Here is a 24,090-nt window from a genome sequence, read left to right as displayed (position 1 = left end):
TTCTATTCTATGGCGTGTTGGAGTAATATTTGCTGGATTGAATGAGCAGTGAGGGCAAGATTCTGATCCATTCCGTATTTCAATAGCATTTATACATTCCTTTCTCAACCTGGATCGTAGTCCATATAATTGAGAGAAAGAATATCTTCTGATCTCCAGAGCTTGGGGGCCAGGGCCCCAGGCCTCTGATCCCGTTCAGGCGTAGATGGGTGCAGACGGGGGTTGCCTTTGGCACGCCGGTGGTGCGCCAGCGGCGTGTCCGCTGCAAGCTCAAGTTGTCATCTGTCCTTAGTAGCTGCTTTTCCCCACACTTCCTGACTGTACCCCGCCTCCTCTAGACGCCTCCTCCACAACGCAACCTTCCGAGGAAGACCGGGGTCCGCAGGTGAGTTTTTTAAGGGTGCAGTGCGCCTAAAATATACTGTGCAAAATCCGGCTTTCAATTTAAAACACATCTAGGAACAGTTTAAAAGAACAGTTTAAAAAGAATCCCCCCAATTCAATTCCTGAACGTGTTTTTAGTAATGGCTTGCTCGTAACTCAGCAGCTTCTTACTAGTGTCTGCACGCTCGCGTTGTCATCTGTCTTAAGTAGCTGCCCTTCCCCTCACTTCCTGACTGTGCCCTGCCTCCTCTAGCCGCCTCCTCCACAACGCAACGTACCGAGGAAGACCGGGTTCGGCAGGTAAGTTTTTTAAGGGTTCAGTGCGCCTAAAATATGCTGTGCAAAATCGGGCTTTCAATTTAAACACGTCTAAGAACAGTTTAAAGAACAGTTTAAAAAGAATCCCCCAATTCAATTCCCCAGCGCGTTTTCAGTAATGGCTTGCTCGTAACTCAGCAGCTACTTACTAGTGTCTGCGCGGTCGCGTTGTCAGCTGTCCTAAGTAGCTGCCCTTCCCCTCACTTCCTGACTGTGCCCCGCCTCCTCTAGCCGCCTCCTCCACAACGCAACCTTCTGAGGAAGACCGGGTTCGGCAGGTGAGTTTTTTAAGGGTGCAGTGTGCCTAAAATATACTGTGCAAAATCGGGCTTTCAATTTATAATATGTCTAAGAACAGTTTAAAAGAGCAGTTTAAAAAGAATCCCCCCAATTCAATTCCCCAGCGTGTTTTCAGTAATGGCTTGCTCGTAACTCAGCAGCTTCTTACTAGTGCATAAATGAGGGGAAAGCATGTTTAATGGGCTAGACCACATACAAAATCCACTGACCCATCGCGGGGGACAGTGTGGCCCCTGTGTAAATCCACAATCGATTAACGGATCTTGTGCAAATGAAAAAATAAATACACTCTTGCACCCACTCTTACACCTATACAGACACTTTCACAGCCACTCACATACCCATAGCAGACACTCTCACTCCCACACAGATATCCATACACACACTCTCACACCCATACAGGCACAATAACGCCCACTGACACAGCCATACAGACAGTCACACACCCTAACACAGTTATACTGACACTATCACACCCAGTCACACACACAGAGTCTCACACCTACTCAGACACCCCTATTGACACATTCACACTCACTCACACATCCATGCAGACAGTGTAGCACCCAATCACATACCCATCTAGAAACTCTCACACTCACTCACACACATATACAGACATTCTCACATCCACTAACACAGCCATACAGACACTCTTACACCCACTAACACAGCCATACAGACAGTCTCACATGCACTCTGACAGCCATGCAGATACTCACACACCTGCTCACAGACCAACACAGGCACTCACACCCAATCATACGTCTATACAGACACTCAGTCACATACACAGACACATACTCGCACACCCACACAGACATCCATGCAGGCACTCTCAAACCACTGCCATACAAACATTATTACATCCAGTCACGCAGACAGATACTGTCACACCCACTCTGACACCTATACAGTCTCACATTCACTCACAAACCCATGCAGACACTGTCACACCCAGTCTTACACCCATTCAGACCCTCTTGCACCTAGTTGCACACACAGAGCATTTCATATCCACTCATATACCTATACACACACTTTCACAGCCAGATACACATTCATACAGACACTCTGACACTAACTCACACACACCAGCACTCTCACAGCCACTCTGACACACAATGACATACTCTCACATGCACTGTGACACACATCTGGACACTAACACACCCACTCTTACATCCATACAGACACTCTCGCACCCAGTCATACACACAGTTCGTCACACCCACTCACATACCCACACAGTTACTCTGACACATACTGACACACCCATACATACCAAAACCCATAAGTTAGTGGCCAAGGGTATGCCCAGATGTGGGTTTCCTGCTCGCTGTACCACTGGTTCAGGCTATCCTGACTGATGATGGTTAATACCCGGAAACCGGTCCCAGGATGCTTGTTTTCAGTCCACAGAGGACCTGGGCTGGCAGTTCGGGCTGGACTGTTCCTATGAGGAGCAGAGTCAAGACTGATTTGCATATGGCTGGGTCCAAACTGGGGTGGCATAGTGAGCAACGGAACAATGGATTAAACACAGATCTCTTGACTGGGGGTGAGTGGTTGAACAATTTCAGCACTCCATCCATCAGCTTAAAAACTACTGTTGTTACCTTGCCAGTTCACACGCTGACTCCCCGGTCCACCGCAGCAAATTTCATGCTGTTTGTGTGGAGGGAGGAATAGCGTCAGTTACTTCCTGGTTGTCCCTCGGCGGGCGGCCATCTTTAGAGGGTGACGGTCTAGTCTCCCCTCACCTCCCAATCTATATATCCCTGGGTTGGCAGCGCAGCGGTTACGCGCAGCGGTAGCGCGCAGCGGTAGCGCCACAGAAGCGCCGAAGAGGCGCCAAAGAGAAGCCAGTCTGCGCCAGTCCGCGTCCAGACGCTTCCAGCTTCTCATTTCTCTGCCGTCTTGTCATCATGGTAGGAAATCGCCTCTTTTACAGTTCCTATTCCCTGCATTTGTTATGTCCCCCCGCAAATCTTTCATGTCTTCACTCGATCCCTCCGTCCAATACCAGGCCCCAATGTTCATCATGTGACTGGAGCCCTTCTCTTACTTACATTGTGAAACCTCAATCCGCACTGACAAGAAGAATGCTTCTACTCAACTGCCGGTCCCTACCCAAGCACCACACAGAGCTCTCCATGCTGTTAGAAGAGCTCAATCCTGAGGCTCTCTTCCTGACCGAAACTTGGCTGCAGCTGGAAAACGATCCATGCACTGTGTGGTCGACCCCTCCAGGCTACACCATGAAACGCCTTGACCGTCAGACTGGCAGAGGTGGCGGACTTGCCATCATTTATAAAGACATCTATAAATGCCGTTTCACCTCTCTCACTATACCATCCTGTGAGAGCCTATACTTTACGTTAGAGTTTTCTCCTACCACCACGTTTTCCGGCATGTTGGTCTACCGTCCCCCTGGCGCCCTCTGCAATTTTATTCCTAATTTGACAGATATTGTCGCCAACGTCTTGCTTACCGCGGCAAATTTCACCTTGTTGGGTGACTTTAACTTGCACCTGGATGATCCGTGTGACATCTCAGCTAATAACCTGTTGTCTAACCTTCGGGCTATCGACCTCCGCCAAAAAGGTTTTCTCGCGACACACAACAAGGGACACCTTTTAGATCACATCTATAGCAATTTAGATAATCTAGAAGTGGAGGTTCCCGTTCCACTGGTCTGGACTGACCATTTTTTAATACCCTTTACTTGGTCGTTAAATCCTCCCCATATCCCTCACAATCTTAATAAACACCGCGGAAGGAAATGGTCCTCACTTCCATTCCCGGATTGGGAATTGGCCCTGTCTGAACATCCACTGCAGAGGTCCACCAACCCCAATACGGCCACGACCAACTTCGACAACTGGATCTCCAGTACTCTCGACCAAGTTCTCCCCATCATTCCCCTTAAATCTATAATAAGACCCAAAGTCGCCCCCTGGTATACACCTGCTCTTAGAATGATGAAGCAAACTTGCCGCAAACTCGAGAGAGCATGGAGGCAGGACCATTCCCAACAGAAGAAGGCCGACTACAGAGCCGCCATAAAGCTTTATAAAAAGGAAATCCTCGCCACACAATTCCGCTTTTATGAGGAGAAAATCAAAACGGCTGCCAATGCACCCAAGGAAATTTTTAAGATAGCCAAATCTTTAATTTCCCCTCCCCCTGAGTGTCCATCATCAGACGGTGCACAAACACGTTGCAATAATCTTGCCACTTTTTTCTCCCAGAAAATCCAGGCTATCTATTCCTCATTTACCATTGCAGCCGATAACACTGAACCCACTTCCTTCCCTGCTCCCGATCACTCTACCCCCTGTACACTCGAAAAATTCCCATTTCTCGACCCCTCCTCACTAGATAGGCTGATTCCCAAGATCACCTCGGGATCCCCAAACGACCAAGCACCTCCACAGACTCTCACCAAGATCATAGACATCATTCGCCCGGTCATCCTGGACGTCCTTAATGCCTCCATCGCCTCTAAAACCGTTCCGCCTCCATGGAAGTGTGCGATGGTTAAAGCTTTATTGAAAAAGCCAACCTTGGACCAGAACAACTTGGCCAACTATCGCCCTATCTCTTTACTTCCATGGATGAGCAAACTGCTGGAGAGGCACGTGAATAACATCCTAGTGGACTACTTTGAGTCCAACTGTCTGCTACGTTCCTCCCAGGTTGGGTTCGCCCTCAGCACGGACCCGAAACCGCTCTCCTAGCGGTGACGGAAGAGGCCAGAGCTGTGCTGGACCAGGGAGGCAAGGCTGCCATCATATTACTTGATCTCAGTGCCGCGTTCGACACGGTCAACCACTCCACACTACTACATCGGCTGCGTGGTTTGGGCGTGTCAGGCGCGGCACTGGAATGGCTTGCCTCCTTCCTGGACGACAGATTCTTCCAGGTGTTCGAGGGCGAGTCGGTCTCCCCTAAGCATCCTCTTAGGTGTGGGGTACCTCAGGGCTCCTCCCTGAGCCCCACCCTTTTTAATGCTTATATGGAGCCCCTAGAGAGGATAGTCCATCCCTTCGGAGTGCATATTGTCACCTACGCAGATGACACCCAACTGGTGGTCTCTCTTGACCACCGAGAGGGATCATCTTCTACCCTTGGTCCCTGTCTTGAGGCCGTTGTCAGATGGATGCAATCCTCACATCTCAAGCTCAATGGGGAGAAAACAGACATTATGCTGTTGGGCAACCCTTCTCCATCCGCCCTAGCATCCATCTGGCCCTCATCTCTTGGCCCGCCCCCTCTCCCTAAATCCCAGATTAAGAGCCTCGGAATTTGGCTGGACAAAGCGCTGGACTTCTCAGCCCAAGCCACCAAAACCGCATCTATGTGCATCGGGATGATGAAAATGCTCCGTAAGGTGCTTCCCTTGCTCCCATTCCAGGCCAGAAGGATCATGGTCCAGGCCCTGATCCTTTCCCGCCTGGACTATGGGAACGCTCTATACATGGGAGCCCCCGCAGGAGTGACTCATAGGCTTCAAGTCACACAAAACTGTGCCGCCCGGCTGCTCTATAACATCCCTCGTTGGCAGTCTGCGAAGAAAGCCCTGAAAGAACTTCATTGGCTCCCAGTAGCGGCCAGAGTGCAGTTTAAGGCCATGTGCATTGTGCACAAATCTTTCCATCGCACGGGCCCGGCTATTCTTCACCCTATAGTTACTCCCTATGCACCGTCCAGAGCATTACGCTCTAGCTCCCTCCAGCTTGTAACCACCACCAAAGTTAGTAAAGCTCGCTGGGGTGGCCGCTCCTTCTCTCACACCGCAGCTAGGCTGTGGAACTCCCTTCCGCCTTCTCTCCGAGAAATTAACATCCACCTCTCCTTCAGAAAGGCTCTAAAAACATACTTGTTTGCAAAAACGTACTGATCTACCCGAGCCCGCCACTAGCATTCAGTCAAAAGCGCTGCGAGGCCTCCGGGTAGTTACGCGCTATACAAGTGTAATTTCCATTCCAATTTCCATTCCATCTTTTTCTGTTTGCTTGGTTCCATGAAAGCAGACAAAGATTAAAGAACAAAGAAACAGAGGCCATAAAGTTACAAAATGTGTGCTGATCAGAGGGAATTCCAAATGTTTCAATGCCTTGCTACATATTGAATAAAACATGCCATGGTTTGGGTTGGGAATGTATTTCATCCCCATCATTGCAAGTATGTTAAAACAAAACCATATTTATAAACACCACCCTTGCACAAAAGAGCACCCACTGCAAGGTGGCGAATGTAAGACTGAGGGTAGCTGTGACTGCAAAAGGCGGTGCTGTGGATAGATTGTCCGTGCAGCACACTGTCACAATATTACACCCTGTCCTTGGGAGTAAACCACTTCTCTCCGAAGAAGCTGCACCTCTCTCTGTCAAGAGACCAACATTTTACTTTTACACATTATTATGGTTAAAGGGAATGGCATGCAAATGTATCTGGAGATCAGAGTACAAAGGTTTGCTCTTTTGAACAAGTTGAAAGAGTTACAGCCTCCCTACTCCTGGACAGTTGTGGGTTGAACCTTTTGCTAAAAATTATTTCCCATCTCTCTGAACTTCAAATCCTACCATGCACAACCAGACTTCACATCCTTACCAGTGAGTAAAGCTATAAGCACTGCATGTGTTGCCCAGAAACCCTCAGCACTGCCTGAGATCCTGCGTTCATCAGATATCAGGTGTGAGGAAGTCCAGTTATGCCCAGGAGATGCTATCATTGTACTTATGGAAAGTCTTTATTACTGATAGTTTCATGTCTTCACACAATTCCAAGGTCAATACTCCAGAACCTGGCATTGTATAGTCCTTTTCCCTCTTTCCTTTCAGAAAGATTTTGTAAATTACTCCTCTTCTTTGAAATTATCCTCCTCTCCTATTCAGAATTCAGAATGTAATTTCCCCCTGAGGCCAGGACCGACCTTGTAATCACTGAACTCCCTCGCTTCAGTCATTTTCCAAGGCCAAATTCCAATTTACATGTAGACGGATTCAGGGCAACTTCCCGACAAACACCCTTATTTGCCTGGGGAAGTCTAATGAACAGGTCAGGCCCTCCCTGGTACTCACAGATCTTCCTCCCTGATCACTACTCATGGGACTATTTAGGAAGATGGGGTTGGAGGATTGAACTAAAGCCCATACCCCTAACTGGGATTGGCTATGTGAGACACTCTTTTCTCCTCATTGGTCTGTCTATCATTGGGGGTAGGGACTACCACTCTAGCCCTGCCGCTTTGGAAGAGGACCCTCCTCCTCCCAGGCTCTGATTCTTCACCTGGTTGTTTTGGAGGCTAGCAGGAGGTTAATGAGTATTTATCTTGGGAATTGGTTGGGGTTGCTGGAATTACACCTGGGACTACAGACGAGCAGGAGCCAGTAACCAGTGCTCTTTTTGAAGGATAGTATTCTATCCATGGGAGCCAGCCTATTCCAAGGCATTTTCTTGTTTAAGTGAAAGATGTTTTCTGCGACATTGGCTTCAAGGGTATTAAAAAAGGTTTGAAGCCTGTGGATGAATGAGCTATCAGTTGTATTTGGATACTGCATATACAGCATGGGTTCCTGCGGTGGGTTTTTGGTTGAGGGGGTTGTTAGCCATTCTCAAGCAACAACCACAATCTTTGTCAGCGTGAGTCACAAAAGTCACTGAATTAGCCTGTGCTTTGTTGTCTGGTAGCTTGGCACAGAAGCAGTCAAGCTTAATATAGAGGCAAAGTGTAAAGTATATATGCAGAACACAAACAGTAATGAATTGAAGTGAAGACACAACACAAGAGAATTCCCAAACCAACTCTGAAAATAAGATTACATTTTAATAAATAATTTGAAACCAAGACAACAAAAATCCAAACAGTAGAAATGGAGCTTTTGAATTTTAAAGGTTTAGATAAAAGTAGCGTCAAAAGGCACAAAGAACCAACTGAGGGTATCTAGTCACGCTGGACCGGGACAACGTCACAAGTTCAGGCCAACTATGATGGAGAGCAGGCTGGGCACAGGACCAAGTTTAGCCCACTGTGGATTGTACTTTATGTCCTTGGTGCACAGTCTGCGTGGCATTGTTTTGCGCTGCTTTGCGTCGTCCGGTGTCAGTTCTGAAGAAGCTATGCGGCAAGGCTTTGCTGGGCTTTGAATCGCCCTTTATCGGTTCCAATGAAGCTGTCAGCTGTGCAGCTCAGCTGTGAGTCACTTTGCATCGGTTCCGATTAAACTTGTAGCTGTGCGGTGAGGTGTTGCTGTTTTTTGTGTCACTTGATGTCAGTTCTGGGGAAGCCTGCAGTTATGTGGCGTGGCTTTGCAGGGCTTCACGATGTTTCATGCCAGCTTTGATGGAACCTTCAATTATGCCAGGAGGAGTCCTCCCTGATGCCGGCAAAGGGTCCAGGACCTGTGGCTGCACCTCTCAGGAACTTACTCCAGCAGAGGCCAGCAGGGCTCAGGCAGGTCCAGTTGAGGTTCAGGCAGGTCCATTGCAGCCGGTCAGCTGGGCAGTTGCTTAAAGGCCTCTGGAGCTTGTTGTGTCTTTTTAGCTCAGAACTGGAGGCGAGCCCACGGATCCTTTGAGGCACTCAACCTAGGATGAGAGGAGCAGGTAAAGTCATCCTTCTTAGAGAGGTCAAGGTCATACAAAGCAATAATACACAGACCTACATGGATATCTACGTTTATAAAATCCAAATGGAAATCATAAGATTATTAAATCAAAAAAACAAAAAAAACATGGAGGTGGGACAATATACAACGAGAAGGGAAGTCAATGGAGCTTCAGAACTCAGGCATTGAACAACATATCACTAAAGTACAGACAATAGTAAATTAAGAGAGCTCACTTGTTGCACCAACGCTTTGCGGGAGACAGTCATGGGCGTATTCTGGCCCCTTCTAACCGCCCTCACTAGCTGCACCAATGCTTGACGGGAGTTGTTTGTGGGCTGATACTTGTTACTCTGAGTCTCTGCATATTTTCATATTTGGATCAATAATTTATTAAGACTTTCAGACCTTGGTCTTGTTATCAATCACAAGCTACCATGTCCTTGCGATCTGGAAATTGATCACCCCACCTTACTATCGTGGATTATCATGATTTTCTATTCACATTTAGATCAAGTCTCTTTTGGAAAATCTTAAAGGCGCTCCTTGGCATAATTTAAGTCCTTTGCAACATGCAGCCATTTGCTCAAGCTTAACTTCTTGGGTCCTGATGATGATCCCCCTATTCTGTTAGGGTTCGAAACGTCATCGACTTGAGTACCTTGACTTCGACCTGATAACTTTTAATTTATTTTATTTCATGAGCAACGTTACTATGAGTTCCATTAAGATGACGGGCGGATCGCCAGCGCCCTACCGGCGGTGGCGATCCACCCGCCAAAACACCCCGAGACATCCTTTTACCCCCGCCACATTAACATGGCGGGGGTACCGGGTCGAATGGAAAGACCGTCAGCCACTTTTCTGCTGGTAGGCAATTGTCACGATTGCCTACAGGGCAGTAAAGGCAGGCAATATAGTGGCGGTGCCTTGCAGGCACCGCCATCCATATTACGATGGTGGCAGTTTAATGTCGTTCAATGGCGGAGACTCCACCATGGAAAGGCATGTAGTGTTTATTTTGGGGGCTCGTTGTGGCCCCCGGGGGGGTGGGGTGATGAATTGCATACAGAAGATGGCAAGCACAGCGCAGTGCCTGTCACATTGGCATAATGCACAACATGCATGTATTGCATCGTGGCAGGTGCTGCTTACAGCACCGCCCGCCACAATGCAATATATGCGGGATGCGACCGCCAGGGTGGCGATTTCATCCTAATTGGCAGTGGGGGACCACCGCACTACTGGCGGGCTGTCCCAGCACCGCTAGGCTGGCAGGCGGACTAGAGTCCGTCCGCCATCCTAAAAGACCCCTATGTATTTGTGGCTTAACTATTGTCTGTATTTTAGCCACATGTTGTGCAATGCCTGAGTTCTGAAGTTCTATTGACTTGCTTGTTGCATATTGTCCCACTTATATGTTGTTTTTATTTTTTTATTTAATAAACTTATAATTTCCATTTGCATTTCATAAACATAGATATCATCGTATCTCTGTGTATTATTGCTGTGTATGACCTTGTTGGAAAGGGACCATTGTTCCTTTATAATTGCTTGTACTCTAGGTCCCTTTTGGACTTCCTTGTCTCTTTAAAATATGCAGGCCCACTACTATCATTTAATTTACAGGTCCTGGGTACATGTGGTATCCCTTTACTAGGAATTTACAAGTAAATTAAATGTTCCATATGGGTGCAATCTAATTTTACCATGTTTAACCGCATGCGTGCGGGCGGAATTCCGCCCGCACGCTGACTTTTATGGATTCGCATGTTACTTGACGAGCTGGGCTCGTCATCAGCGTAGCAGGAGGCTACCTCATGACGAGCCCAGCTCGTCATCAGCGTCGAAGGGGTTAAAGGAGAGAGCACAAGCACTTTAGCACTGGTTAGCAGTAGTCTGCAGGATCCTAATTCCTAGAAAAACAGGTGGGGTGAAGGCGAAAGGTTTGGGGGTGACCCTGCTGAGAGGGCCAAGTCCAACGCCAGTTCCCTTTCTGTTGGAAAAAACAGTAATATAGTATTTGCTATTCAAACCATTATCTTCACCAGGCTTATGGTCTTCAATCTTTTTTAAGGGCTGGTTTCATCCATATCTGAGGAGAAGGGACTTTCAATCTATGTAATTTCTTAGAATAGTGATCATTATATCTCCTAAGCAGTGGTAGTGAAAAATGTTTTCAGGTAGATTAATCAAGTGATGACACTAGTACTTACTATAGGCTAAGTATGGGCGAATTTTGCGGATCTGCGGTCTGCGAATTCGTGCGAAATTGCCAAAAAGTCTGTGAATTTGAGGATTTTCCCGCAAACTCGCGGATTTTTTTGCGATTTCCATCTACTCAACTGGAGTACTTTCTACTGGCTAATCAGTAAGTGCTACCTCGTTGGGTAAATGTATAGTGCTTTTCCTACACTACAGCTGTGTAAAGGGCCAGAAGATTTGTCTCCACTGACCATGTGTGCCTGTAACTTTGCCACCACGCCAAAAGGCGCCACAGGAACTACACGAGGATTGCGCTTGAGAAACTCATGGATTCAAAGACCTCCCTCGAGTATTACAGCTAATTTTCGATGGCAGATATGGGGTTAAAGCACACTTGCCCAGCCTCGAACGTGCTCACTAATGTTTTGGGCTGATTAAAACGTTACTGAATTTGAGCTTCAACTTGGGCACCTGCTTTATTTATATCTGTTAGTGCTTCCTGTTGAGGTTTAATTGTGTGACAGGAGCCTCGTGCCAGAATTAATCCTGCCCTGCATAGTTATCCACGAAGATGCCACCATTTTGTGCAATACCTCTACTCAACTGGAGTACTTTCTACTGGCTAATCCAGTAAGTGCTACCTCGTTGGGTAAATGTAAAGTGCTTTTCCTACACTGCAGCTGCGTAAAGGGCCAGAAGATTTGTCTCCACTGACCGTGTGTGCCTGTAACTTTGCCACCGTGCCAAAAGGCGCCGAGGTTCCTTGAGTGAGCTGTCCATCATAGTTGGGAAAGTGCCGGAAGACGTTTGATACTGCTAGTGTGTGGTGCGGGGCTTCTATGTGTGTCATAAACATGCATCTTGTGTATAAAGGGTCATAGAGTGAGCAGGGCAGCAGGTGAGGAGAAAGCAGCCTCCTGGTCACAGGAACTACACTGGGATTGTGCTCTAGAAACTCAGGGATTCAAAGACCTCCCTCGGGTATTACAGCTAATTTTTGACGGCAGATATGGGGTTAAAGCACACTTGCCCAGCCTCGACCGTGCTCACTAATGTTTTGAGCTGATTAAAACGTTACTGAATTTGAGCTTCAACCCGGGCACCTGCTTTATTTATATCTGTAAGTGCTTCCTGTTGAGGTTTAATTTTTGGCCCACAGGAAGCACTTACAGAGTTAAGGCAGGTGCCCGAGTTGATGCTAATTTTGTAACCATTTTAGAATGGCGCCGGGAAGATGCCAGAGTTGCTTACTTGCAAGTTGCAACTCTCGCAGCTTGCCGGCGCCATTCTAAACTGGTTACAAAGTTAGCTTTCTTCAACTCAAGCACCTGCCTTAACTGAAATCCACCCCTGAGCGGATTTGCGGATGTTTCGGCAATTTCGCGAGATTCGCGGATCGCGAAATTGCCGAAAATCCACAAATTCCGCGAGCGGAATGGATTTTCCGCCCATAGTTACTATAGGACTTCTACACAACTTAAGGGAACCATACAAAATTGTTGTTTTGGCACACCTTTTACAAGTTCAAATGAAGTTTGCCTCTTGCTGACCTTGTTGAGTTTAGTGGCCTGAACCTGTAAATTCCACTTTGCTCTTTCCCATAATACCCCTAAAAGCAAATAGCTATTGTTGTTTGTACAGCGCCATTTTGCATACTCCAATAACACCTTTGTCTGAGAAAATGTGTATCACAACCAGTTCATGCTGCTGGTTTGCATGAAACCACTTCTCCTCCTACTCCATCCCACCTGATGGCTCAGTCTCACTTCCCCAAGTACCATTTGGATGCTACAAATTCAGACAGAACAGGTTTCTATGCCTCCATCTTTTATGACTTAGCCTTGAATCTGGGATCAGAATGCATACTTTACTTTACTTTACTTTGTGGATTTGTAGAGCGCAAACTAATCATCCCTAAGGGAATCTCTCGGCGCTATAGGAGAAGGTAAGTTTGGACACACCCATCTAAAACAGCCATATCTTTAGACGTTTGTTAAAGCTGATTAGCTCACTGCAGGCCCTGATGTTTAGTGGCAGTTTATTCCAGTGGCTCGCAGCCAAATAGCAGAAGGCATGACTTTGTTACTCATACTTAGGACTTAGCAACGCTTCCACAGATCTCTAGGTCCATAAGAAAAAGTCCTGATGCCACTGCTAGATCAACTGCAGTATAGTTTTTGTGGTATCCTAGGTATACATGCAGTGTGACATACCATGCCACACAGCTGGGCTCTAGTACAGAACTCAGGGGGGGATTGTGAGTTGGTGGAGCCATCCTAGGAAGATTACCTGTACCTTCCCTCTACTACTGTATTACCCACAAAACTATTACTTATTAACCCTGAGCACTGAACTCTGCCACTCCTGACCTCATCATGTACTCATGCATGGCGGCCATCTTGGTTGTCCTATTTTGTCTCCGGTGATACGCACACCATGAGTTCACCCGGTTTGTTCAGCGGTTGGAAATTCTTCGCATAGTTCTTCAGTGACATGCACACCTCGCGTTCACCTTTTGTAGATTCTTAAGGTACACTATCCACATTAGTCTTACAATTTCGCCATCTTTAAGCAGCCCCATTTTCTTTGCATAGGACACTTTGTTCCACACCTTGAGGCTGTTATTTTCAAAGTGACATGCACATTATACGTGTTGCAAAAGTTAACTTTCCAGTAATGTTCTAATTGGGGAAGCCTTCAGTTGTGTCTTATTTGGCATTTCCAGCAGGTATTTTCAACAGGATGACACAGGATGATACATTCACCTGACTAGTGTGTCTTTGGTAACAATGGGTGGTGAACTCCACTCCGCCAGTGGAGTTTGCGGTGTTTTGCCAACCACGTGCCCTGCTGGGAGAGCAGAGTTTGGCAAAAAACTCCAATTCTGCCACGTGGCAGAGTTTGCCCCCACTACCCATCCCTAACCGCTACAAGCCTGGTTTTCATGTCTTCTAGGGAGCAGCAAATAAACGCTGCGCTTCATACCGCCTTCGTCCAATTGTAGAGTGGTTTACCCTCCTCAACAGTTTGGGAGTGGGCTCCATTTGTTGACTTAGCTCAGCTGTTCACCCGATGCCTCTGCCCGGGCCCTCTACGTGCTGCAAGACTGATCAGGGTCAGCCAGGCAAGAACAGGGAGCTGGTGTAGGATGCCTGAGTTCCTGGATGACCCATCCATGCTGACCAAAGACAAGCTTTAGGCTGCCGGCCAGGGACCAGGGCAAGGGCATCTAATGGGGCACAACAAAGGCAAGGGCCGCAACTTCTCCAACGAGGAGGAGAGGGAGGCCACGCTGGCCTGGGGCAGGCTCTGGGTTAGTGCCTGGTAGCCGAAGTGTATCTGTCCCCAGGAGATTAATGTGGGTTTAGAGGAGTGGCACATAGTAAGTCTCCATGATGAGGGTGAGAAGGAATTGAGGCTTTAAATAGGGCGAGTGTGAAGTGCCAGAATGGCTGCCTCTGTCCAAATGGTTAACCTGGCGTTGAGAAAGGTGATCAGCTACACCACTTTTCTGCTACCTGTCCGGTTACAGTTAACTGGACAGGTAGCAGAATAGGGGGCGGGCTTGCCATGATCCTAAGAGACCACTGGGAGATCTCATATAAAAGAAGTATCAGACCAGAATAATTGAAGCAATGTCCCCCACCTTCGCTGTGGCTGGACTACTGGTCTACTGGCCCCCAGACTCTGAGCCCTCTGAGCTGCTGGAGATTTGCATTCTGATTGCGGATCTTTCACTGAGACACGCAAAGTTTATTGTCCTGGGAGACTTTAATGTCCACATGGACAATGATAGCTGTCCCCTGGCCTCTCAGTTGTCCGACCCCCTAAAGGGAAACATTACCCAAAAGGTTGTTTTTCCCACTCATAAAGCTGGCCATATGCTTGACATGTTCTTCACTAATGTCTCGACTTTAAAAGTAGAAGACCTTATCTCTCTCACATAGACAGATCACAGCCTAATACCATTTAATCTCGCTGGCCCTAGCCACAGGACCCAGCGAGGGCCAAATATGAAGATAGAAGGAATTGGAGGAAAGTTAAACTGGAATCTATGGGACCTGCACTATCAAATACCTCTCTGTTGCTCACAGGGGAACCAAGCTATGATGTCTACACTTTCAACTGCTGGGTTACTGCAGCCCTTGACTAAATAGCCCCGATTGAAAATACGAAAATAACTCGAAACAAACCCTCTGCCCCCTGCTTTACAGCTGAACTCCTTATGGAGAAAATTCTCTGTAAGAAGCTAGAGCGGACATGGCAAAAATCTTTTGACATTGAGACTAAGAGCTCTTACAGAGCAGCACTAAAAAAAATGTATAAACTCAAACGCCACACTATTAGGGCCTTCTTGGCTGATTAAATTATATCCTCTGACCATTCTGCCAAAGAAGTTTTTAGGATTGTCCTGGGCTTCATCAAGCCAGAGGCCTTGAAAAGCACCATAGCACCATCAGCCACCTTGTGTGAGAATCTTCCCTGTTTCTTTCATGAGATAATTCAGGCAATATACTCTGCATTTACTCTGACAGGAACACCAACTCTGCCCCCACCTAACCTTCACTGCTCAGACGCTTGGTGAGAATTTTACCAGTTCCGCTTTGTAACGTCCCTTAAATAATTCCTCACTTAACCAGATTTGGAACGCATCCTTATACTCTGGCATTTATCCATCTATCTGGAAAACTGCATTAGCCTAGCCTATTCTTAAGAAAGAAGATGCTGACCCGGCTGAATTAAAGAATTTCAGTTCGATCTCCCTCTTGCCAGCGCTGGCCAAGATCCCGGAGAAGGAAGTGCAGAGACAACCTTAACCGTATCTTGAATCTAACAAGCTTTTGCATGACTCCCAATCAGTATTTAGGTCAGGTTACAGCACAGAGACAGCTCTGCTGGAGGTGGCAGAAACGATACGTGAAACCTTGGATCATGGTAACCATGCAATATTAGTGCTGTTGGACTTGTCTGCAGCATTTGACACTGTCTCCCACCTGATCCTCCTGGAGAGGCTTGAGCAGATGGATGTAAGAGGCACCGTCTTAACTTGATTTCGCTCCTTTCTCGAGGGCCGCTTCCAGAAACTCTTTCTACATCCATATGTCTCTTCTGTTCGCCCTCTTGTCCGTATAGTCCCCCAGGGCTCAGCCATGAGCCGACCCTTTTTAATGTTTATCTCGCCTCACTTGCCTCAATCATCGAGCAATATAGTGTCAAGGTGGTTTCGTATGCTGACGACACCCAGTTGGTGTTCTCTTTTAGGGATCACTCTGAGGCAGCTTTCACCAACTTCAAACAGTGTCTGGTTAACATCTCATCCTTGATGACTGACAACTGTTTAAAGCTAAATACGGACAAAACAGAAGTTCCATTTTTCAATCAGCCATCTCCACCAAAAGCCGAACTTTGGTGGCCAACGGAAATTAATCCTCCTTCTCTTCCAGTCCCATCTGCGAGAAATATAGGGTTTACATTTGACTCCACCCTTTCAGGGAAAGTCCAAATATGCCAAGTTTCATCCTCATGCTTCTGGAAGCTGAAAACCCTGAAGAGATTCCTTCATCTCCTACCAGTGGACTGTAGGAAAACTGTGGTTCAGGCACTGATCACCTCACAGCTAGACTATACCAACAGTCTATACTTGGGTCTCCCAGATTACCTCATCAGAAAAATACAGGTCATTAAAAATGTGGCAACCAGACTCATCAGAAATGTGCTACTCCGCCATCACTCTACACATTTGCGCAGCCTACATTGACTGCCTGTTAAAAGGAGGATTGCGTTTAAGGCTGTGACCCTTTCCTACAGGACTACCAGAGATACTAGCCCCAAATACTTAAAGCTCAGACTGCCCAAATATAATCAAACTAGGACTCTGAGGGCAAATCACCAGGGACTCCTATCCATCCCCCTCTTCAAAAAAGCCAGATTGGGCGGTCAATCGTTTGCTCTTAAAACCGCCTCTCGAGGAGGAGCCACGCTAGCAACCAAGATGGCCACGTAGGCTCCCGGCTCTGCCGACCGCTGACTCCCGCCGGACTATCATGTCACTTATCCTGTTCTTTATGAACCTGCTGTGAGCTTAATGGAGCTATTCCGAACTTTTTACCTGTTCGGCTGACGAAGTTACGTCGAGTGGAAGTTTGCGGCCTAGATCTGCCCAGAAGCCAGGGTCTCGAGTACTGGCCCACCCGGGTTTCAGTTGAACAACATCGGCTGCGGTGGTGAGCTTGGGTCCGGTCCACCGGAGTGGAAAATTTCTTTCGCTTTCTTGATTGCTATGGATGACGTTTGGCTGCCTCGGTGAAAGTCGGAGGAGGGGGGACAGCTCAACGGTCGCGGCTGCGGACTGGGGCCCTGCCCGGTGAACCGGTAAAGGGCCCGCTGGTGTTCACTGGGTTGGGGCCGACACCTGCGGCTGTGGACCTGGGATTTCATCTGATCCATTGATAAGTCTCCCTCCGTAGTCGGCTGTTCCCGACTCGCCCGTTCCCTCTCTGAGAGATCGAGTTCGAAAGGGGAGGCGATCATGACTGTCGCCGATTGCAGAGTAGAGGAACGGACCGAGTGTGACCCGTCACTACGAACTGTGTTGGCAGCCATTGAATCTATTCATGTATACGTTGAAGAGCGTATTCAGACGATGATGGTACGCTTGTCTGAGTTGGTACAAATTGGACCAGACCCTACTCCACTACATGAAACCGTAACGACCGAGACACCCAAGATGGCCACTCTGCTAGATGACATAGACCCTGTACTGTGTGATGTGTCGGAGCCTCTGCCCAGTGTAATGGAAGATAAGAACAAACTCGATGCCACCAATGGATCGCCGAGCCTACGATCGCTGCCGCCTCTGAAAGAACTAATTGTTGTTCCCATCTTAGAGACTTTTGATGAGAGCTGGTATCGGACTGGAACTGCATCACTCCTCCATATATCGGGGCCGCTAAGATGTCGGAAGAATCGACGTTTGGACTTCATAATGAGGGGGTGAGTCTCTGGACCTGTCGGTGTTCACAGCACTCTAGTTCTACTATTTTGTCTCGCATTGAATTCTCTTGCTTTTTCTTCGTCCTTGTACTGTCCGGTGGTAGAGGCGGTTCATTCAGAGGGGACTCCTGCGGCTGATCTTAAAGGGCAAGGATGAGTTTGAAAGACTGGGGGGGTTTTTGCTTAAGAACGATGGACACGGGATCTGTTCAACTTATGTCTAGGAATGGCTGGGCGGTGATTGAAATTTCCCTTGCAGGGACTATGTTTTGTATCTGATAGCTTTATTGACTTCAACTTGGGGATTCATGGTTCTGGCGGGGGCAGGGGGGACCGGGGGTCTGTGCAAATATGCCCTCCTCCACTTCTCTACTCTGGTAGAGTTCTTCTTTTAGAACCTAGTTAGTTGGGGCGACAGGCACGCTGCTATTGGGGGTTAGGCGGTAACCGTTTGCAGGGGTGCAGGGTGGGGGGAAGGGTTTATTGTTTTCTTTTTGTTATCGTCCATATTATTTTCTAATTTTTCATCTTTTTCCTAGCCTTTCCTATATATGTACTGTTGTCGTAATATCCGGACTCTGATCCTTAATTTCTAGTGTCAGGTTGCCATGATTCTCCTGCTGTTTGATTTGTGGGTGGGTGGGTGTTGAAGATCCGCTTCCAAACTGTTTAGCGATTATATTGCAGTTAATTTTGTTCTTGTGCTTAATAGTGCGGACCTCTCGAAGAATTGTACTGTTATAAGTCTATCCTGTTTTTGTACCACTTCACCCTGGTAACATTGTATGTATCCATGGCACCGGATATGTCTGTTGATTTTTTTATTTTTTGCTTTAAAATAATAAAAAGATATATAAAAAAAAAAAATGCCTCTCTCTGAAACTCCATGCCGCAGCACCTACGAAAGGCCAACTCAGAACCTTTATTTAGGAAGTCTCTTAAGACCTGGCTTTTCGGCCTACCATAGAGCCACCCCCACCAGGCACGACCTCTCTGCACCTGCTGCTAGCGCCGGGACACCTTGGTCGGAGGTAGTCGTGCGCTCTACAAGTTGCCATAATAATAATAATTGCTGCTGGCGTTAGGGGGATGGTGTGGTAGTGTTCTGAAGATGGCTCACGCTAACGAGTTTGCCTTGTGGTTTTTTAGCTTTTATTGAGTGGTGCACTGGCCCACTGGTAGTTACTCATAAGGATGGGGCCCCTTGTGTCTCTAATTTGTTTTTGCATACCCCTTATATTAAACTTACCGGAGTTTCCCTTGCTTGTCCATGGTGAACACAAAGTCAGATTTTTACAGAAGTAATTTTGAAAAGTGAAGATAGCGTTAATTTGTGGTAGTTAGCGGCATGCTATATTTAATGCATCTTGTTTTAGCTTTTGAGTTTTTAAGTCAGCACGTGCAAAGTATTCGATTTAAATCCATTCTTCCCAATCTAGTTACTGTTCTAAAGCACGCTTCCTGCTAGTTGTGCAGCTTCGAACTACTTGGAGAGTCACTTAAGTGACTTACAGCACCCAACAAACTCAGTGCTTGTGTACTCATTTCTGTTTAATGGGTCTATTAATTAATATAAAAGGATAAAAGGATGTAATTAATATGATACCTATGATAAAAGGATAAAAGGATGTAATTAATATGTAAGGATGTAAGAAATATGCATAGTATGATTTAGCAAAACAAAAAAACTACAAGTAATCAATAAAAAATTAAATGTAACTTCATTATAGATCCGCTACCTTCAACCAGCCGTGACCCATTCAGGCAAGAGCGGTGGGGTGGTGGGGGTATTTCGGCGGACGACAAGGAGGAAAAATTAACGAAATAATCAATTTTCCCTCATGATCGTCCATCAAAATCCCCCCCATCCGGCCCCACTGCTCTTACCTGCACAGGCCGTGGCTGCCTACAACTCCAGGGCACGTGGAAACTCAAAGACGGGTATTTGCACGATTAAACTTTAAAGGTAAAATTTAACCTTAAACAAAACTAGAACAGCTCCATTTTCTATTCAGAATACTACACACCCAGAACATTTCAATTTCTTGCTAATGTACCAGATTAAAAGGACAAATCTGACCCGATTAACGTACCTAGAAGAGAAAATGCACATCGTTGATGTGATTCAGTATTATAGCAAGGGCGGAGCAGGTCTCTGCAACTCCATGGGATTCCGCGTAGTGCAACTCCATGAACTCCGTCCACTCGTAGGGCATCATTACGATGGTGGACGGACAAAGTCCACCGGCCACCGTTAAGGTATGCGTGTCCTCCCGCCAGGGGTACTGCAGTCCCACCTTACTCATTAGGATGCCCCCGCCACACTGGTGGGCACATCCTGCATTTGTGCACCCCCTAACACCCTGGGGGCCCGCAACGGTCCCCCAAAAGCAAAGACTACATGGCTTTCCATGGCGGAAGGCTGATCTCCCCCACCATCCTAATATGGATGGCGGTGTCATTAAACATGTTTTCCGCCCTGCGGAAAAGCTGCTGGCGGTCTTTTAGTCCACCGCGGGCCCCCAAGCCATCCTAATATGGTGGGGGGTCTTTTAGGTATGGATGGTGGGCGAAATGCCCCTGCCGGGCCAGCGGTGGATTCCACTGGCCCGGCGGGGGCGATCCACCCGCCATCCTAATGGGGCCCCTAGTCTTTGACATTCCTGCATTTACATTTGCACAGTGATATACACACACCTCATATGTGGCTGTTGTATTTGCTTATGATATAATATTTTTTCTCTTTTCCCTGGTATTAATTTTTTTTTTCCTTAATAGGCCTCTGTGTGTTGCTTCCTTAGCAGCCATGTGCATGCAAACATTTTCTCTCACAATACCCATGCCATTTCTTCTGGCTCAGGATGAACCGTTAAAGAAGTGGCCAGAGTGGAAGGAGTATTTTCTAAGTTATAACTCTGCTGTTGAAGATGAAGGTTCAAAAGAATTTCCTGCGGCAAGCAAGAAGAAGATCCTTTTACACAGTTTGGATCCTGAAAGATTGATGGTATTCAACTAAATGGAAAAGAAAACTGGAACTGGTAGTGGACAGAATGTATTTGTTAATGCCCTGGAAGATCTTGATAATTACTATCAACCAGCTGTATGTGTTACAGTAAATGGATTTAATGTTCCCAAAGGCAGCAGGGCAAGGCTAGTCTCTTGAGGACTATGTTTTGGCACTCAAAAATGTTGCTATTACTTGCAGATTCAGTGCATTACATGATGAATTGGTCCATGATCAGATCATCATGCATACTAATTACCCGTGTTTACAATAAAGATTATGGGTCAATGGCGATGCATCGTTGAAGGATATTATTATGTAAGCTGAGAAGACTGAGTTGTCTAAGAGATGTGCTAAATCAGCTATTAGTTCTGACTCTACTTCAAAGTCTAAGGAAAAAGAAGGTGCTTTTTGTATGCAAGGTTTTGAATGCTCGAGTGAGTAAAGGAAAGGAATGTGAAGTAACCAAGAGGAACACAAAAGAATCCTTCCATGACAAGAATTGGGGTTGTTACAGGTGCGGTAGCAAAGATCACCTGGCCAAGTATGAAGGATGTCCTACTATGCGGGCTAAATGCCTATTTTGCAGATTGGTAGGCCATTTTGCTAAAGTGTGTAAGAGGAAAAGTAGAAAGCATCAGAGCGTGAAACTTGTTTCTGGTAAATCGGAATCTAAACATTCAGATGAGGACAACCTTGAGTCTGAAGGTTGATTGTGTGTTGATGCTCCAATTCTCAAACTTGAAGGGAATTCCTAATGTAAACCCATGTGTAACATGGTGAAAGGTGGGGTCGACATAGCTATAGTGGCTGGGGACCAGTTGCATGTGTCTGATATCCATCCAGTCACTTTCACTGAGACGAAAATACCCATGCTGAGGTATAGTATATTTAATTTTGAGTTTAAAGGCAGTTGTACTGGAATCAAGATGTATGTTGCAGAGGTGGTTCTCTCGGTACTTAGTTGGGTTGATAAGAAGGCACTTGACATTGTATTAAATCCAAATTGCGTTGACAGGTGCTTTTAATGGATAAGGGTGAACAAAAACTTGCAGGTGAGTTAAAAATACACTTTTTGGAGGTCTTTTCAGGCTAGGTTGGCAAACTAAAGCTTTTGTACACCGCATTGTTCTAAACAAAGGAGTGGCACCTGTAAGTTACAAGGCAAGGAATATACCGTTCAGTGTCAAAAATTAGGTTACAAAGGAATTAGAAAAGTTGTTGAATAATGGTTTTATTGAAACAGTTGCAAGCACAGTGGCTTGCTTCCTTAGTGGTGGCCCAAAAACCCAATGGGAAAATTAGGCTTTGTATTGATTTAAGGGATCTCATCAAAAGCATGTTAGTGGACAAATGTCCTTTGCCCAAGTTTAACGAGTTATTAGCCACGACATGGGGTGAGTATGATGGCGGGTGGATCGCCACGTTCGGGCTGGCTGTGGCAATCTGCCCACCATCTCAGCCTGATTTACCCCTGCCATATTATTATGGCATGGGTATCGCGTTGGACCCAAAGTGCAACCACCGCTTTTCTGCCGGTCGGCAACAATTCCGATTGCCGGCCGGGCAGACTTAGGCCACAATATTGTGGCGGTGCCTAGCAGGCACCGTCATATATATCAGTATGTGTGGCTTTTAAAACCTTTCCGTTGCGGCATCGGCCTGGTGGGTAATTGCTTTGGGGCCAGTTGTGGGCCCCCAGAGGTGATGGGGGACAGGAGGCTACACTTGGGGGGTACTTCTGGTACCCCCTACATTGCCATGCACAAAGTGGCAGGTACCGCGTGGTGCCTGCCGCATTGTGCATGGAAATGCACAACATGGCACTTTGGCATTGCGGCGCGTACTGTTTGCAGCAGCACCTGCCGCATGGTCAAAAATGCAGAAAGCGACCACCAAGGGGGGCAGTCGCATTCTAATTAGCGGTGCAGTACCATCTGGCGGCCGGTCCCAGCACTGCTAGGGTGGCGGACGGACTAAAGTACGCCCACCATCCTAATAACCCCCTCAGTGTCTTACATAGGACATGAAGTCTGTGATAAAGGAATATTCCCTAAAAGAGAAATAACTGAGACCATCAGAGAGGCACCTGCTCCCACATTAAATGATGATGTAAGATAATTTTGGGATCTCAGAGAATTCTGTGCTAAGTTTGTGCGGAGAAAATGTTTGGCATGAGACAACTTTTTAAGGCTCATCAAACCTTTGTTTGGGATAAGGACTTGCAAAAGGAATTTGTTAATGTGAAGAATATTTGCATGGCTGTTTTGCTTCAAGGGTTTGACAACAAAGCATACACAGTCTTGACTACAGGTGCCAGCGGTAAAGGATTAAGTGCTGTGTTGTCACAGGTATCAAAGGATGGAATGGAAAGTACTTTCTTGTTTGCTTCATGCTCTTTTACTACGTCTGAAGCTAAATCCTCTGTGATTGAGAATGATTGAGTGTGCGTGTGAGCTACATAGAAGTTTAGACAATACCTTTGGGATAACATGTTCACCATATGTACAGACCATAAAGCCTTGGTCATGGTTTTAACCACAGAGGGTGATATAAACCACACAGCGTATAGCAAGAATGTCCCTCAGCCTGTTATATATATGCGTATAATATTGAATATTTACATGGCAAGAAAAGCAAAGTAGCGGTCTACTTGAGTAGGTCACCTGTATAAGAAAGTACTGCAATAGTGAATGGAAGAAGTTGTGAATGGGATGGTTACAGTGTGGTTTGTGTTGTTGCTGACAGCTCTGACATTTCAGAAAAAGACTAGCACCAGACACTTGCTTGGGGGGGGGGGGGGGTGAATAGACATAATATCGAGTTGTGTTTTTTGAAGTACCATAATCTCGAGTTTTAAATATCGAAGTGCAAGAATATCGACTGCAAGAATATCATGGACCTGAATATTGACAGTAAGGTAAGAAATATTGTTTTTTTTAATATTGAAGACAGTAATATCGTTTGTAAAAATATCGTTGTTAATAATATCGATGTTTATATTAGTGTTATGCATTTTAGTATGTATTTTAAATGTATGTGTTTTATATTTTTGTTTAAGTATTGTATTTATTTTTTAATATATGTATTACATTTTTAGAAGTTATTCATTTTTTTAAAGTAAATTTTGCATTGTAGTTCCGTAGAGGGTTGTGGGTTTATAGGGGAATAGGGTGGGAAGTAAATTAATTATAATAAATGTAATAATAATTTTTAGAAGTTATTAATTATTTTAATTACATTTTGCATTTTTATTCCTTAGCGGGTTGT

Source organism: Lissotriton helveticus, chromosome 3_1 (assembly GCF_964261635.1).
Source record: "Lissotriton helveticus chromosome 3_1, aLisHel1.1, whole genome shotgun sequence".
Lineage (NCBI taxonomy): Eukaryota > Metazoa > Chordata > Amphibia > Caudata > Salamandridae > Lissotriton > Lissotriton helveticus.
The sequence above is the reverse complement of the archived record's forward strand: the minus strand, read 5'-3'. Positions refer to the sequence as shown.